The sequence below is a fragment of the Canis lupus genome, chromosome 25 (assembly GCF_048164855.1).
Source record: "Canis lupus baileyi chromosome 25, mCanLup2.hap1, whole genome shotgun sequence".
NCBI classification, from domain to species: Eukaryota; Metazoa; Chordata; class Mammalia; order Carnivora; family Canidae; genus Canis; species Canis lupus.
Window position 1 is genome coordinate 44,505,874 of NC_132862.1, and position 14,047 is coordinate 44,519,920.

Below are 14,047 nucleotides of genomic sequence, written 5' to 3' on the forward strand. Positions count from 1 at the left end.
AGGATTGCCCTTTATGCTGATAAAATCTCTTCCCTGTTCTTTGGTGTTAAATGTCTTCATTTTTGTGAAATGATGGTGATAGTAGATGGTAGTTGATTTTTGAAAAAAATTTCTCACATGGCAAATTATAAAGAGATGTTACTGGTTCTTGAAATTCAAAAGGTTAGGGACCCAGATCCACCCAGATTCCTGCCTGATGCAGAAATCTCTTTAGCATTCCTAATAGGGGGTATACCTTCTGCTTTGATAATTCTAGGGAAGGGGGCCTCACTAGCTTCACAAAGCAGCCATTCTGGTTTTGAAGAGCTTTTATCTTTTGAAATAGGATAAAGTTGAAATCTGCTATCCTATAACTTCTGCCCATTCATCTTACTTCTTCATCTGGAACAAGGCAAATGTGCTTACCTCATATTGTTTAGCCCTCTGGAGTTTTTTTTTATTTTTTTTCATATACACATCTCTATATTTATATATTAGATACAGGCACAGGGGTGGGCAGGGGCACCAGGCTGTCCTCGTGCCCCCAGCTCCACTTCTGTTCACCCACACACAGAGGCAGCAGGGGGTGTTAGATGTGGCAGCTTTGAGGGAGGGGGTTTAGGCCTGGGCCCTGCTCCTCAGGGGGACTAGCCCTGGAGCCTTAGGAATATTCCTTCAGGGAAAACGGGGTGGGGTTTTAATGGGTCAGTGTCCCCCATCCCCCCACCACCCTTCAGTCGGTCCCCGGGCAGCCAGAGCCCCTCCATTCCAGAACTACCAGAGACTGGGATAGCTGGGGTAGATGAAGGCAAGCAGCAGAGGGCGATTTACTTTGGGGCCACCTAAGCCCCTCAGGTCCTGGGAGGGGAGGCGGGGCAGAGGGAGACTTGGCCTGCCTGGAGCAGGAGGCCAGAGCAAAGCCGTGGAAGGTGGCCAGGTGCACCCTCTGCCCCGACCTGGGCCACCAGGGGTCTGGGTGGGGCACAGTGTCCATTTCCTAACAGTCCGGTAGGGGAGGGGCAGGCAGGAGGCAGAGCCAGGCCCCAAGGAACAGAGGTGTCTGTCCAGACTAGGGGGCTTCCAGCACCCCAGGCTGGAAGCGGGCTGTCTCCTGGAAGATGAGCTCCTTCAGACGCTCCTTGGGTAGATCATCCAGCTCCATGTCGAAAGTGAAAGGCTCCTCAGCCACTGGCTCATCTGTTGGGTCGTAGTACTGCTCCAAGTAGGGATGAGCCAGTGCTTCTTCCACTGTAATCCGTTTGTTGGGGTTAAAGGTCAACATCCGGTCTAGCAGGTCAAGGGCTTTGGAGTCTGACTTGGGAAAAAGCTTGGCCCATGCCACCTTGGTCTTGGAGGGCAGAGACTGTAGGTAGTTTCGGGCCTTCATATTGATGATACAGTTCAAGTCCTCCTGGGATGGAGAACCTAGGATACCTAGAATGTGGTTGAGCTGGTCCAGGTAGTGCTTGCCAGGGAAGATGGGCTGGTTGGAGAGCATCTCAGCCAGAATGCAGCCCACAGACCAGATGTCGATGGACTTGGTGTAGCCCTTAGAGTTAAGCATGATTTCTGGAGCCCGGTACCAGCGCGTGGCCACATATTCTGTCAGGAAGCCAGTGTGGTCATGCTCAGGATCGGCAATCCGGGCCAGGCCAAAATCGCAGATCTTAAGGTCGCAGGTGGTGTTGATGAGCAGGTTAGAGGGCTTTAAATCCCGGTGGAGCACATTGGCTGAGTGGATATACTTGAGGCCTCGCAGGATCTGGTAGAGGAAGTAGCAAACATGGTCGTTGCTCAGCTGCTGGCTTTTGAGCAACTTGTATAGGTCTGTCTCCATCAGGTCCTGCACAATGTAGACATCCCTCATGGCGTCCAGGGTGGGCGCCCGCAGAATGTCCCGAATGCCAATGACGTTCTCATGGCGGAAGCGCAGCAAGATCTGGATCTCCCTCAGTGTGCGCTGGCAGTAGGTCTGATGCTCAAAGGGGCTGATTTTCTTGATGGCCACGCGAACCTTGCGCACGTGGTCGTCAGCTGAGCTGACCATGCCGTACGCGCCCTCGCCGATGTAGTGCAGCTCCGTGTAGCGCGGGCCCACGTCGAACGGCTGCCCCTTCACCACCTCCACCTCCCCCGAGACCCCCGGGCCGACCCCATCGGCTCCCCGGGGCTCCCCGCCCCCGCCCCCCTGAGCCGCCGCCGCCATCTCCACTCCAGCCCTCTGGAGTTTTGCAGCAAGCCACCATGCCCCCTCAAAGCTTGTTTTCCAGGTCTCTTGTCCCCACTTTCTTTACCCAGGTCCCTGTGGCTTTGGTCTTCACTCTTCATCCTCTTCTGGTCACCCTCCAGTTTGCTGCTGTCCCTCTTAGAGTCTGTTTCCCAGACTTCAGCTGTGGGTGAATTTGTGCTAAATGCTCAGGCTGCTGCTTCCTTGATTCTGGGCTGCGAATGTAGATTAAGGAAGTAAAGATTTTACTTGCCCTTTTTGGCAGCTCTGCTGTTCCTTTGACTCACATTGAGTTGCAGTCTACTAAAGCCCCTAGGGTCTTTGTTATATAAATTGCTGATAAGCCAGGGTTCCTCCTACCTTATGTTCAGGCAGTGACATTTTTTTCATCTAAGTGCAGTACTTTACATTCATGCCTATTATATTTCATCTTGTCAGTTTGGACCATAGTTGCAGCATATTGAGGTCATTTGAATACTGATTCAACCTTCCAACTTACTAGCTATTCCACCCAGATTTGTGTCAGCAGCACATTTGACAATTTGTCTTCATCCAAGTTCCTAATTCTGTGTTTAAAAAGCTGGAGCCAAAGACAGAGCCCTGGGTCACATCAGTAGAGACCCAAGTTTAAATGCATCTGCGAATCAATGCTCTAAACACCTGTGCATAAAATCAATGCATCTATGAATGCATCAATCATTAATGCACCTATGTATCAGCTAACTACAGATCACCTAAATGGATTATCCACACAGGTGACGTCAATTCTGTTTCTGGCTTTTTCCACTTATCTTTCTTTAGGCAATGTCAATTGTGCCCATTATTGAACCTATCATTGGTGTGGTTATAACTTTCAAATCTACTTTTTCAGCGCACATATCTGTCTTGAGTTCATATTTTAAATTTTCTACTGGACATCTCCAGAATGTTTTGAGTTTTTCAAAGTCCTTTCATCACCTCTATGCCCCCTAAAACCTTTTTGTCTTTCTGTGATCACTATTTCAGTGATGGCACCATCACATTGGGTAAGCGAGATACCAGGGAGCCATTCTCAATGCCTGTTTTCCTTTAACTCCACAGCTAGTTCAGTTAGCTGGTCTTAGAGATTCTTTTCTTTAATATTTCATAATCCACTTCCCAGACTCTGATCTGTCTTGCCTATGTGATTATCAGAGCCTTCTGACTAGATTCTCTATTCCTGGTTTCACTTCTTTTAGTGTATCCTCTGCTCTGTCACCAGAAAGCAAAAGCACAAATCAGATTATGTCATTATATTGCTTTAAGCACTTTGTTGGCTCTCTGTTGACCATGAATGATGGCTGGTCCTTCGTAGTTTAGCCTTTATTTGTCTTACCAGCTGATCTCTTACTGTTCCCCTCTACCAACCCTACACTTTAGACGTACTATCTAGTGATGGTTCCTAAATGCTGTTTACTCCTTTGTACTTTGCACATGTTCTTCCCCTTGGCAGGATTGTCCTTTCACCTTTTCTAGTCAACTGACTTCTATCCTTTAGAGCTGGGGTCAAACATCGGCTCCTTTGGGACTTTTTCCCTGACAGCTCCAGAATGAGTTAGGGATCCTTTTTCTGAGCTGCTGTCACACTCCAGGCATACCCATTAAACACCTCGTCATTGGTAGAGGAACTGCGCTCCTCCCTCTCCCTCCTGCCCGGGGTCCTCTTTGAGCAGTGACTGTGCCCCCTTTACCATTGTAGCCATGGCTTTTAGCACAGGGCATGTTACACAACAGGGATTCTGGGTTTATTGGGTGGCTTGCCAATCATTTCCACTTTGTTCTGGACCATGTGACTATTAATTTCCCTATTCAGCAATATTCTGAATCTGTGTCTGTAGTGTCCCTTTGATTCACTGGCCTTGTAATCCTATTACAAAAGTAAAAGAGGTACTTTGACATCGATTTGTTTTTTCTTTTATAGGTGTTTCAAATCGTTTGATTTCAAATCCTTCTAGGCATGTTAAACTCCTTTTTTTTTTTTTTTTTTAACTACTTTGTTGCATGTTTGTTTCTCTGACCCTGTATTAGTAAGGAAAGGCTGTTTGTAACAACTAGCCCCCAGATCTCACAGGCTCAACACAAAGTTTATTTTTTAGTTTTGTCACAATGCGGGATTCCTCGTCAAGTGGCTTTCCAAAGGGTGATTCAGTGACCCAGGTTCCTTTCTTCTTGAGGCTCTGCCCTCTTTTAGGTCTCCAGAGACCTCTCCATCCAGCTGATGTATGAAGAAAGAGAATAGTTTGCAGATGGGAAAACAAGAGAGCTCATGTGTGGGAGGTTCTCCCAGGCCAGGACTGGACACAGCACCAATCACTTCTGTTCACATTTCATTGACCAGAACTTAGTCACAAGGCCATGTCCAGCTACCAGCGAGGCTGTATACTGTGGGCTATCTGTGGCCCCAGGACAAAAAAGAGAACACAGGTATTAGTGAGCATTACCACTCTCTGCCACTGCATGCGATCCTAGGTTTTCACCTTGGGTGCTCTCTTATATTCCACATCCCTTCTTGGCCAGGGCTTTGCCACCAAGCCTTTGGATCTTCTACCTCTCAGTCTGGGTTTTTGTTGTTTGCTCTTTTTCTTCCCATTTTCTCAAACCTTCCGGTCAGTTGTTGGCTAATTCCTCATTCCTTGCTGATTTGGCTAGACTTGATGCCACATCTCTCTAGTTTCCTAGCAACCCTCCTTGCCTGGCTTCTATGTCTGAGACTGGACCATCTGATCCTTGGTACCTGCCTGCCATCACCATGTGTGTTCCTTGGATGAGAGCCTGCCTTGGTCCAAGGGCAGAGAGTCTTTTAAATAACGTCCAGTGCTTTGAAGTCCTTCCTATGAGTACTGGTTATGGATTGCAACTCTATTTTTAGAGACAATTAGAGAATATAGACAGTTGCAATGAGAGCCATAAAATAAGCAAGACATTGGAAAATACAGCTTTGGAAAGCCAAGAGAATCAGTGCTGTATATCTTGAAGGAGATAAGCCTGAAGGGAAGAGCCAATCTTTACATATTTGTAAAAAGTTGGTTTAAAAATTGTTTTAAAGGTGATGATGCTACAGTAGATGTTCTTTTGTTACTCTGAAAAAGAAAGTATCTCACATTTTAGTGTGAGATATTTAGGTAAGAGACAAAGAAAGAGTTCATTAATTCCAGAATTTTGGAATCTAGGGTATAGGTTCCTGAGAGGGTAAGTCATATGCTTTCCTGGTAAACATTGTGAGTGGGAGAGCCCATCTCAGGTGCCTCATAAGCGAACTGCTGGGTGGCAGGAGGTGGATGAGCAAGCTCAAAATCATTTCTCATTCTGGAAATCTAGAGAAAATAAGCTGAGTGTGATGCTTTTTTGGCTCATACATCTTTCGAGACATGCTCATAGTTAAAGTATTTGTCTCTGGGTAATATTTCCCAATGATTTCCTAAGTGGAAGAGGTATTATTGTCTTGTAAGGTTTCAAGATGCCTGAATTCCATTGCTTTATTTTATCACCCACTCACGCTGTAGGTTACTGACTCAGGCATTCTTTTTTTTTTTTTTAATAAATTTATTTTTTATTGGTGTTCAATTTACCAACATACAGAATAACACCCAGTGCTCATCCTGTCAAGTGCCCCCCCCAGTGCCCGTCACCCATTCACCCCCACCCCCCGCCCTCCTCCCCTTCCACCACCCCTAGTTCGCCTCCCAGAGTTAGGAGTCTTTATGTTCTGTCTCCCTTTCTGATATTTCCCACACATTTCTCCTCCCTTCCCTTATATTCCCTTTCACTATTATTTATATTCCCCAAATGAATGAGAACATACACTGTTTGTCCTTCTCCGATTGACTTACTTCACTCAGCACAATACCTTCCAGTTCCATCCACGTTGAAGCAAATGGTGGGTATTTGTCGTTTCTAATGGCTGAGGAATATTCCATTGTATACATAGACCACATCTTCTTTATCCATTCATCTTTTGACGGACACCGAGGCTCCTTCCACAGTTTGGCTATTGTGGACATTGCTCCTACAAATATCGGGGTGCAGGTGTCCCGGTGTTTCATTGCCTCTGAATCTTTGGGGTAAATCCCCAACAGTGCAATTGCTGGGTCATAGGGCAGGTCTATTTTTAACTCTTTGAGGAACCTCCACACAGTTTCCCAGAGTGGCTGCACCAGTTCACATTCCCACTAACAGTGCAGGAGGGTTCCCCTTTCTCTACATCCTCTCCAACATTTGTGGTTTCCTGCCTTGTTAATGTTCCCCATTCTCACTGGTGTGAGGTGGTATCTCATTGTGGTTTTGATTTGTATTTCCCTGATGGCAAGTGATGCAGAGCATTTTCTCATGTGCGTGTTGGCCATGTCTATGTCTTCCTCTGTGAGATTTCTCTTCATGTCTTTTGCCCATTTCATGATTGGATTGTTTGTTTCTTTGGTGCTGAGTTTAAGAAGTTCTTTATAGATCTTGGAAACTAGCCCTTTATCTGATACGTCATTTGCGAATATCTTCTCCCATTCTGTAGGTTGTCTTTTAGTTTTGTTGACTGTATCCTTTGCTGTGCAAAAGCTTCTTATCTGGATGAAGTCCCAATAGTTCATTTTTGCTTTTGTTTCTTTTGCCTTCGTGGATGTATCTTGCAAGAAGTTACTGTGGCCGAGTTCAAAAAGGGTGTTGCCTGTGTTCTCCTCTAGGATTTTGATGGAATCTTGTCTCACATTTAGATCTTTCATCCATTTTGAGTTTATCTTTGTGTATGGTGCAAGAGAGTGGTCTAGTTTCATTCTTCTGCATGTGGATGTCCAATTTTCCCAGCACCATTTATTGAAGAGACTGTCTTTCCTCCAGTGGATAGTCTTTCCTCCTTTATCGAATATTAGTTGACCATAAAGTTGAGGGTCCACTTCTGGGTTCTCTATTCTGTTCCATTGATCTATGTGTCTGTTTTTGTGTGACTCAGGCATTCTTTGGTTGGTCTATTAAGTGGGAATGGGATGGAATGAATTTTCAGGAATTTGGGGGTGAGAAGTTGTTCATGTTTCTACATGCTTTAGAATATGTAAGTAAAATATCCTATAGAATCATAGTTGTGTTAGGTCCAGTTCTCTGCATCTTTGCTCTTTGGTTCTTGCCTTGGGACATGTGTGGTTATTTGCAAATACTACTTCTTAGAAGTAGCTCCTTAAACTTGCATGCCTCTCCCAGTGAGGCCTGAGGTAGTATCCTCTGCAGGGTTGGGGGCTTGGGAGCAGGGAGAGGACGCTGGAAGTTAACACCTCAGGCCAAAGACCTAACCATGGAGGCTGTGATCACAGTGGTTAAAGTACACCTTCTGCAGCCGGGCTGCGTGGTTTGAACTGGTGGCTTTGTGCAAGTTAGTTAGTTCCTCTGTGCTTCAGTCTTCTCATCTGTAAACTGGACATAGCAATATGCTTACCTATGGATATATTGAGAGGATTAAATAATATATGTATAATTGTAAGAACAGGACCTGGCCCATATAATAAATGCTCTCTAAGTAGTGCTTTTAAGCAAGAATTTCTGGAAGGTACTCCTGTCTTGTTTTCTCCCTTATTACCTCAATAGGTACTCCAATACACTTTAAGGGCCCCAGGCCTGACTTTTAGCTTACAGACAAGAGGAGAGGGACCTTTCCACTATTCTCATGCTGGCTTGAGTTATGTCAGGAGATGACTATCAACATGCACAGTAATGAACGTTTCTGTTTATAGAATTTAGTTGAAGTGGTTATTATATGTAATCACAGCATCGAAGGAGTATCAGAGGATACCACTGTGTGAGGCTTGCACTCTGTTGATATTTTTAAACCAATCAAAGAGATGCTAAATTGGTAAAGGAGGTCTCCCCAGACCTGTATTATGACTTCTGGGATGGTCTGTGGGGCTCTGAGATTTTGTACTTCGTAGTCTAACCAAATTGAAGCTGTTCCCTGTTCCCAGTGAACCATTCTGCTTTTACCTCTGATTTTGTGTTCTTGAGCAATTTACCTGTTTAATGCCACAGGAGGAAGGCTGGGGCAGGGTGCAGAGAAATTCTGTCATACGAGCATTTAGAGAATAACTGTACTTGTTTTACTTATAGTCTGGGCCTCTTCCAGAAGCTCTGATGCATTCTTTCCTGTCTCCTTGGTACTTGGTCTGACATCCCTGACCCTATGGAGGCTGGCAGTAGAATAAGCACCACTTTGGAAGAATAGGATGAATTTGTAGGAGCTAAGGCCATATTCTTGAAAAATTAAACTCAACTCAGGTGTTCCTTGAGCACCTGTTGTGTGTAAAGCACAGTGCTGGTTGCTGTATGAGATACTTGGAGTAATAAGACGAGACTCCAGACCTCAGTGAGCTCATGATCTTCTTGAAAAGACAAACACCAAAGTGTGGAAATAAAGGCACAAGTAGTGGGAATTGTCATACATGCTAAGTTGTAGGAGGCCTTCAGGCCCCAGCTGGGCTCATTTGGTGAGTGTGACACAGATGCTTTTTATTATTTTAAAATTTGCTTTTTGTGGTAAAAAGCACATAACATAAAATTTACCATCTTAATCACTTTTAAGTAAACAATTCAATAGTGTTAAGTGTATCCACATTTTTGTGAAAATAGATCTCCAGAACTTTTTCATCTTGAAAAAGGAAACTCTATACCCATTGAATGATTCCCTCCTTCAGCACCTGGAAACCACCATTCTGCCTTGTTTTATGAATTTGACTATTTTACGTACTGTCTATAACTTAGAATCATATGGCCTTTGTCTTTTTTAACTGGCTTATTTCAAATCCAGCAAAATGTACTCAAGGTTCTTTCCTGTTACAGCCTGTGACAGGATTTCCTTCCTTTTTATGGCTGAATGATATTCCCTTTATATACATCCCTGAATAATATTCCCATATATCCCATTTTGCTTATCCATTCATCTCTCAATGGACATTTGTGTAGCTTCCATGTCTTGGCTCTTGTGACTAACTCTGCAATGACCATGGGTGTACAGATATTTCTTCCAGACCTGCTTTCAATTAATTTGGGCATATATCCAGAAGTGGAATTGCTGGATCATACGGTGATTCTATCTTTAACTTCTTGAGGAAACAGCATACTGTTTTTCACAGTAGTTGCACCGTTTTACATTATCACCAACAGTGCACAAGCATTCTGATTTCTCCACATCCTAACCAGCACTTACTATTTTCTGGGTTTTTGTTTTGCTTTTGACAGTAGCCATACTAATGGATGTGAGGGAATATCTCATTGTGGTTTTGATTTGTCTTTCTTTGATTATTAATTGAACATCTTTTCAAATATTTATTGGCCATTTGTATATGTTCTTTGGAGAAATGTCTATGCAAGTCCTTTACACAATCTTTAATCAACTCCTAGAAATTTTTGTTTCTGTTCTACTTGTACCACTCCCTGCCCCTGCCCCTGCCCCAGACATCTGGCCCCAGCCTGCTTCTGAGGGCTGGGCAGGCTGAGGGCAGCAAGGACTTTGCCCTCGAGAAGTGCCAGATGTATAGCTTACTCGTGGCCATGGGCCAGATAACCGAGAGTGCTTAACTCTACCCTCTCCCTGCTGCTTTCAACTTTGGATGATTTTACACAGATATATTTCTGAGGGTATGAGTTTCCTATTGCTGTTGTAACAAGTTACCACAAACTCTGGCTTAAAAAAACACAGTTCTGGAGGTCAGAGGTCTAAAGTGGGCTTGAAGTGCTGCATTCCTTCTGGGGGCTCTGGAGGAAGAATCTGTTTCCTTGCCTTTTCCATCTGATGGAAGCTCCTTCCTCCATCTTCAGAGCCAGCTGGGTAGTATCTTCTCCTTTCTCCTCGTGCCTCCTTTAATAGGACTCTTGTGATATCAGGCCTACCTGGATAGTCCTGGATAATCTCCCTAGCTCACAAGCAGCTTCATCACACCTGCAATGTTTCTTTTACTATGTAAGGTAACGTATTCAATTTCCAAGGATGAGGATGTGGACATCTTGGGGGAGCATTCTTGCCTGCCACACTGGGCCTCTGCCATGTAAAGAGCGGTGGGTGGAGGAATTGTTATAGGCCACTTTATCATCAGGTACCTGCCAGCTTCAGCCTTGACCTGGGTTAGTCAAAAAGCATGTAGGAACCTGGAGGCTTGGCCTTAAGTTTCAGCTTGACCTTGACCTGGATGTGGAGCCCAGGGCATGCGGCTTGCTTCCTCGGGACCTGAGTGTCTGTACCTCTGAGAGGAGATGCTGGGGCTCCACGAGCCTGCTTCCCTACCTCACCCGGTTCTCTTTTCGTCTCCTCCCAATGGCCCAGGGAAAGCCTGAGGCTGTCCTGAAGGGGCAGGAGAGGACGGCTCTGTGAGGCTTTGTGAAGATGGCTGCGGAGTGCCAATTAAGGGAGGACGGGAAGCGCAGAAATGAAGGGCACAGGGGCTCTACTTCAGGGCTGGCCTCCTTCCTCCAGCCTGCACACCAAGTATCCCCGGAACAAACAAATGAAACCATTACATGCCCTGCAAGCCTGATTGGGTCGTACATAACTTGCACAGTAATTTCATATGAAACCTCAATTATCCTTCTATTCCAATTCAAGCCTGATAAGGTCAAATATTTGTAAGCTGCCAGCCAGATGGAAGCTCTGTCTCCCAAAGGCTTGGAGGTTGTATAACCCCATCTGCATGGTGACGAGTCTGGGCTGTTGTATTCAGGGAAGTGTGAGAGAGTCTTGCCAACTCTGGATGTGGCATTGAGGGCAAGCCATCTCTAGGTGTTGTTTGTTCTGTTTGGGATAGTTCAGTCCAACTGTGCTCTGGGGTGGCCTGGGAGAAGTTGCTGGAGAACTGGCAGCCTCCAGGGGCTGGGGAAGGGGAGTGTCACTCCTTGTGTCTCACAGCACCTATTAGCACTGCCAACTCCAGAGACCGCATTGGCTTGAAATAGTTAACCTCTGGTGAGCACGCACTGATGTTAATACATCCCATTTATCCTTGTGGAGTTACTCCTGTTTTACTGATAAGCAACCCGAGGCTCGAAGAGGTTGGGCTAACTTAGCTAAGATCACTCAGCTAAACAGGGGAGGGTTGAGATTCAAACTGAGATCTCTTTCATTCCAAAACTCATCTTCTTTGTCCCTCAGCAACTTGTATCTCCTGGGCTTGTCCTTCCACCTGAAGCCGTTGCCCTTGTGAGTGGAGTCTGGGAGCCACAGGTGAGGGGGAGGGAGGGGCACCCCAGTTACTGGAGCCGGAGGAGCTGCTGGAGACGGTGACAGCTTGGAACCGTGTGCTCTGGCAGAGGTGAACCAAGTGCTTTGGAAAGCTAAGCTGCCTGGAGCTAACCTTTGGGCCAGTCTCGCCTTGGCTGCTTTCGTTTCAAGTCCAAATTTAGTTATGGACTCTGAAAAAGCAAGGTCCCTGGCTGGGAAGATGCTGCTGGAGAGGCGCGTGTGGGTGCGTGTCTGTGTGGGCAAATGTGCAGCCCGACCTGAGGAGGTCAGGGGAGCGACTCGTATGTCTGAGGCTCCCACGGGGTCTGCCCCAGGCGAGTCCACACACCCGGACATTCTGGACCACTCACCCTGTGCCAGCGCTGTGGGGGCTGTGGAGTGGGAGGAGCTGGGGCTCTGCTCTCAAGGCTACGTTTGAACAGAGGAGAACCCCCACACATACTTGGAGTGGCTATAAGGAAGGCGGTGGCAAGGACCAGGGGCCTACAGAGGAAGGTGGTGGTACTCTGTGCCTGTGAGTCACACACTGGGGACACACGCGTGTTTGTACATACATATTAGTACATGTGTATGAGGGTGAATGTGTGCTCATGTGGGGAAGTTGCTTTCCAGGCAGCAGCTCCTGTCTCTTCCCCGATCACCAATGCCTTTACACAGTTGTGCGATCACTGATGATTTGGGGTCAGTGAGTGGGTGGGGGGAGTATTCCATAACTCCTTGGCTCAAGTGGGAGGTTGGACCAGGCATTTGCCATCCTGAGTGGGAGTCCTAAGCCCATAGTTTTATAAGGAAAACTGCCTTTCTTTATAAAAGGCAAACAATGATGCTTAGCAAACAGTGTCTGTAGTTGCAGGCTGCCAGGGGACCACCCAGTAGCAAGACTATGTTTAGTCCATGCGTGTTTTATATTAAAAGGGACTTCGTAGAGTACTGAGTGCATAGAGCAGACAACAGCAAACGCCCCATTTGCCCCAATAACCTTCTCCACCTGGTACCTCTGGCCTTTAGAAAGATGCTTCCAATCCGTTCACAGACTGGGAACACCAAATCTAGGAAGGCTGCCAAACGAAGTCAGACATTCAGGGAGAGCTAATGAGCAGGTGACTATGGTTCCAGCAGCATCCTGCTCTGAAACTTGGGTGCATCAGAAAGGACCAGGAGAACAGCTTAATTAGTCAGTATGTATTTCAGAAGCCGGGTGCTGTGGAGTGCAAACACTACATATCCTGCTCTCAAGGAGACATGGTCATCCTGGTCTGTGTCTGTTGAGGCTCTGGGGGCTGGCCCTGGTTAAGTGGCTGCCCTATTAGGTACTTTTCAGATTCAATTATTTATTAGTATTAAAGGAGGGAATTGAGGAGTGGGGTGGGGCACTGAGCTCCCCTCGAGGAAGCCTATTTCTTTTGTCAGCGTGTACCAAATGATAAGCTCTTCTGCCATCCACATGTGAATTCTAGAATCAGTGAGGGCCAAAAAAATATATAGGATCTTAGAGACCATTTAGTAAACTCCTTCATTTTACTGATGAGGTAGCTGAAACACAGAGACAGGAATTTGTCCAGAGTCACACGGCTCCTTAGCGGAGGAGGAGAGGGAGACCCACATGCCCAGCTTTGGTCCATGGTCTTCGTGACCCAAGGGGAGCTGATCAGGAAATGAGATGGGCGGGGCAGCATGTGCTTCGGTGGAAATGTGGAGGGTTGTGAATCGCTGACATGCTTGGTGGGGTCTACCTTGGGGTGCCTGCAGAGGCCTTCGTGGTGCTGAGCCTGACAGCTCTTCTCAGGCCAGGGCCTCCCCACACCTCTCCTTCACGGCTGCAGGCCCCCGGGGATTCAGCTCACTTTAATCACAACAGCAACAATGAAAGCAATAGTGATTAATGCCAACTATTCACTGAGAATTTCATATATGGCTGTGCCATGCCAAGTGCTTGTCAATGTTTTAAAATCCTCGAAGTAGGCAGCCCCAGTGGCTCAACAGTTTAGTGTTGCCTTTCAGCCCAGGGTGTGATCCTGGAGTCCTGGGATCGAGTCCCACATTGAGCTCCCTGCATGGAGCCTGCTTCTCCCTCTGCCTGTGTCTCTGCCTCTCTCTCTGTGTCTCTAATGAATAAATAAATAAAATCTTAAAAAAAATAAAATAAAATCCTCGAAACAGCTCAGAGGTACCTGAGTCTCAGAGATGTTAAATAAGTTGCCCAGGCCCACAGGGCTTGTCGGACCCACAGAGTATGAAGTTGGGTCTCATGTGACTCCTGATCTCTGCCACTAGACTTTGTGGCTTTCTTTTCTGGCTCTCACTGTCCACTCAGCTCCCCTGTAGCCTGTCCCTAAAACTCAGTTTTTACAGATCCCATGCTCTTCTTGGCCACTGTTTCCCAGCTGCCTTCATCCGCCAGGACTAGATTCACATTGTTTTAAAGGGCAGAACCATTGTAATTACTGTGGGAATGTGGTTGAAGGAAAGCCACATAGACAGAGCGACCAAGGTACAAAGATTGTAGAGTTTTATGGCACTTCCACAGCCCTGGTTTCTGCTCCATTGGATCATAGCTCCAATCTGAGATGAGGAATGAAGGTGACGTTGACCTCTGCCTTCTACTTTTGGGTTTTTAGAAG

At 46.3% G+C, this 14,047-nt stretch overlaps 1 protein-coding gene and 1 pseudogene across 40 annotated transcripts in view; one reads left to right on the forward strand and one right to left on the reverse strand.

Moving 5' to 3' along the window:
- The window catches only part of CACNA1C (calcium voltage-gated channel subunit alpha1 C), a 746,185-nt gene that overhangs the window by 122,610 nt on the left and 609,528 nt on the right, over nt 1-14,047 (forward strand). The gene's annotated exons all lie outside the window — the stretch shown is intronic.
- LOC140616920 (mitogen-activated protein kinase 3 pseudogene) lies at nt 430-11,762 on the reverse strand (annotated as a pseudogene).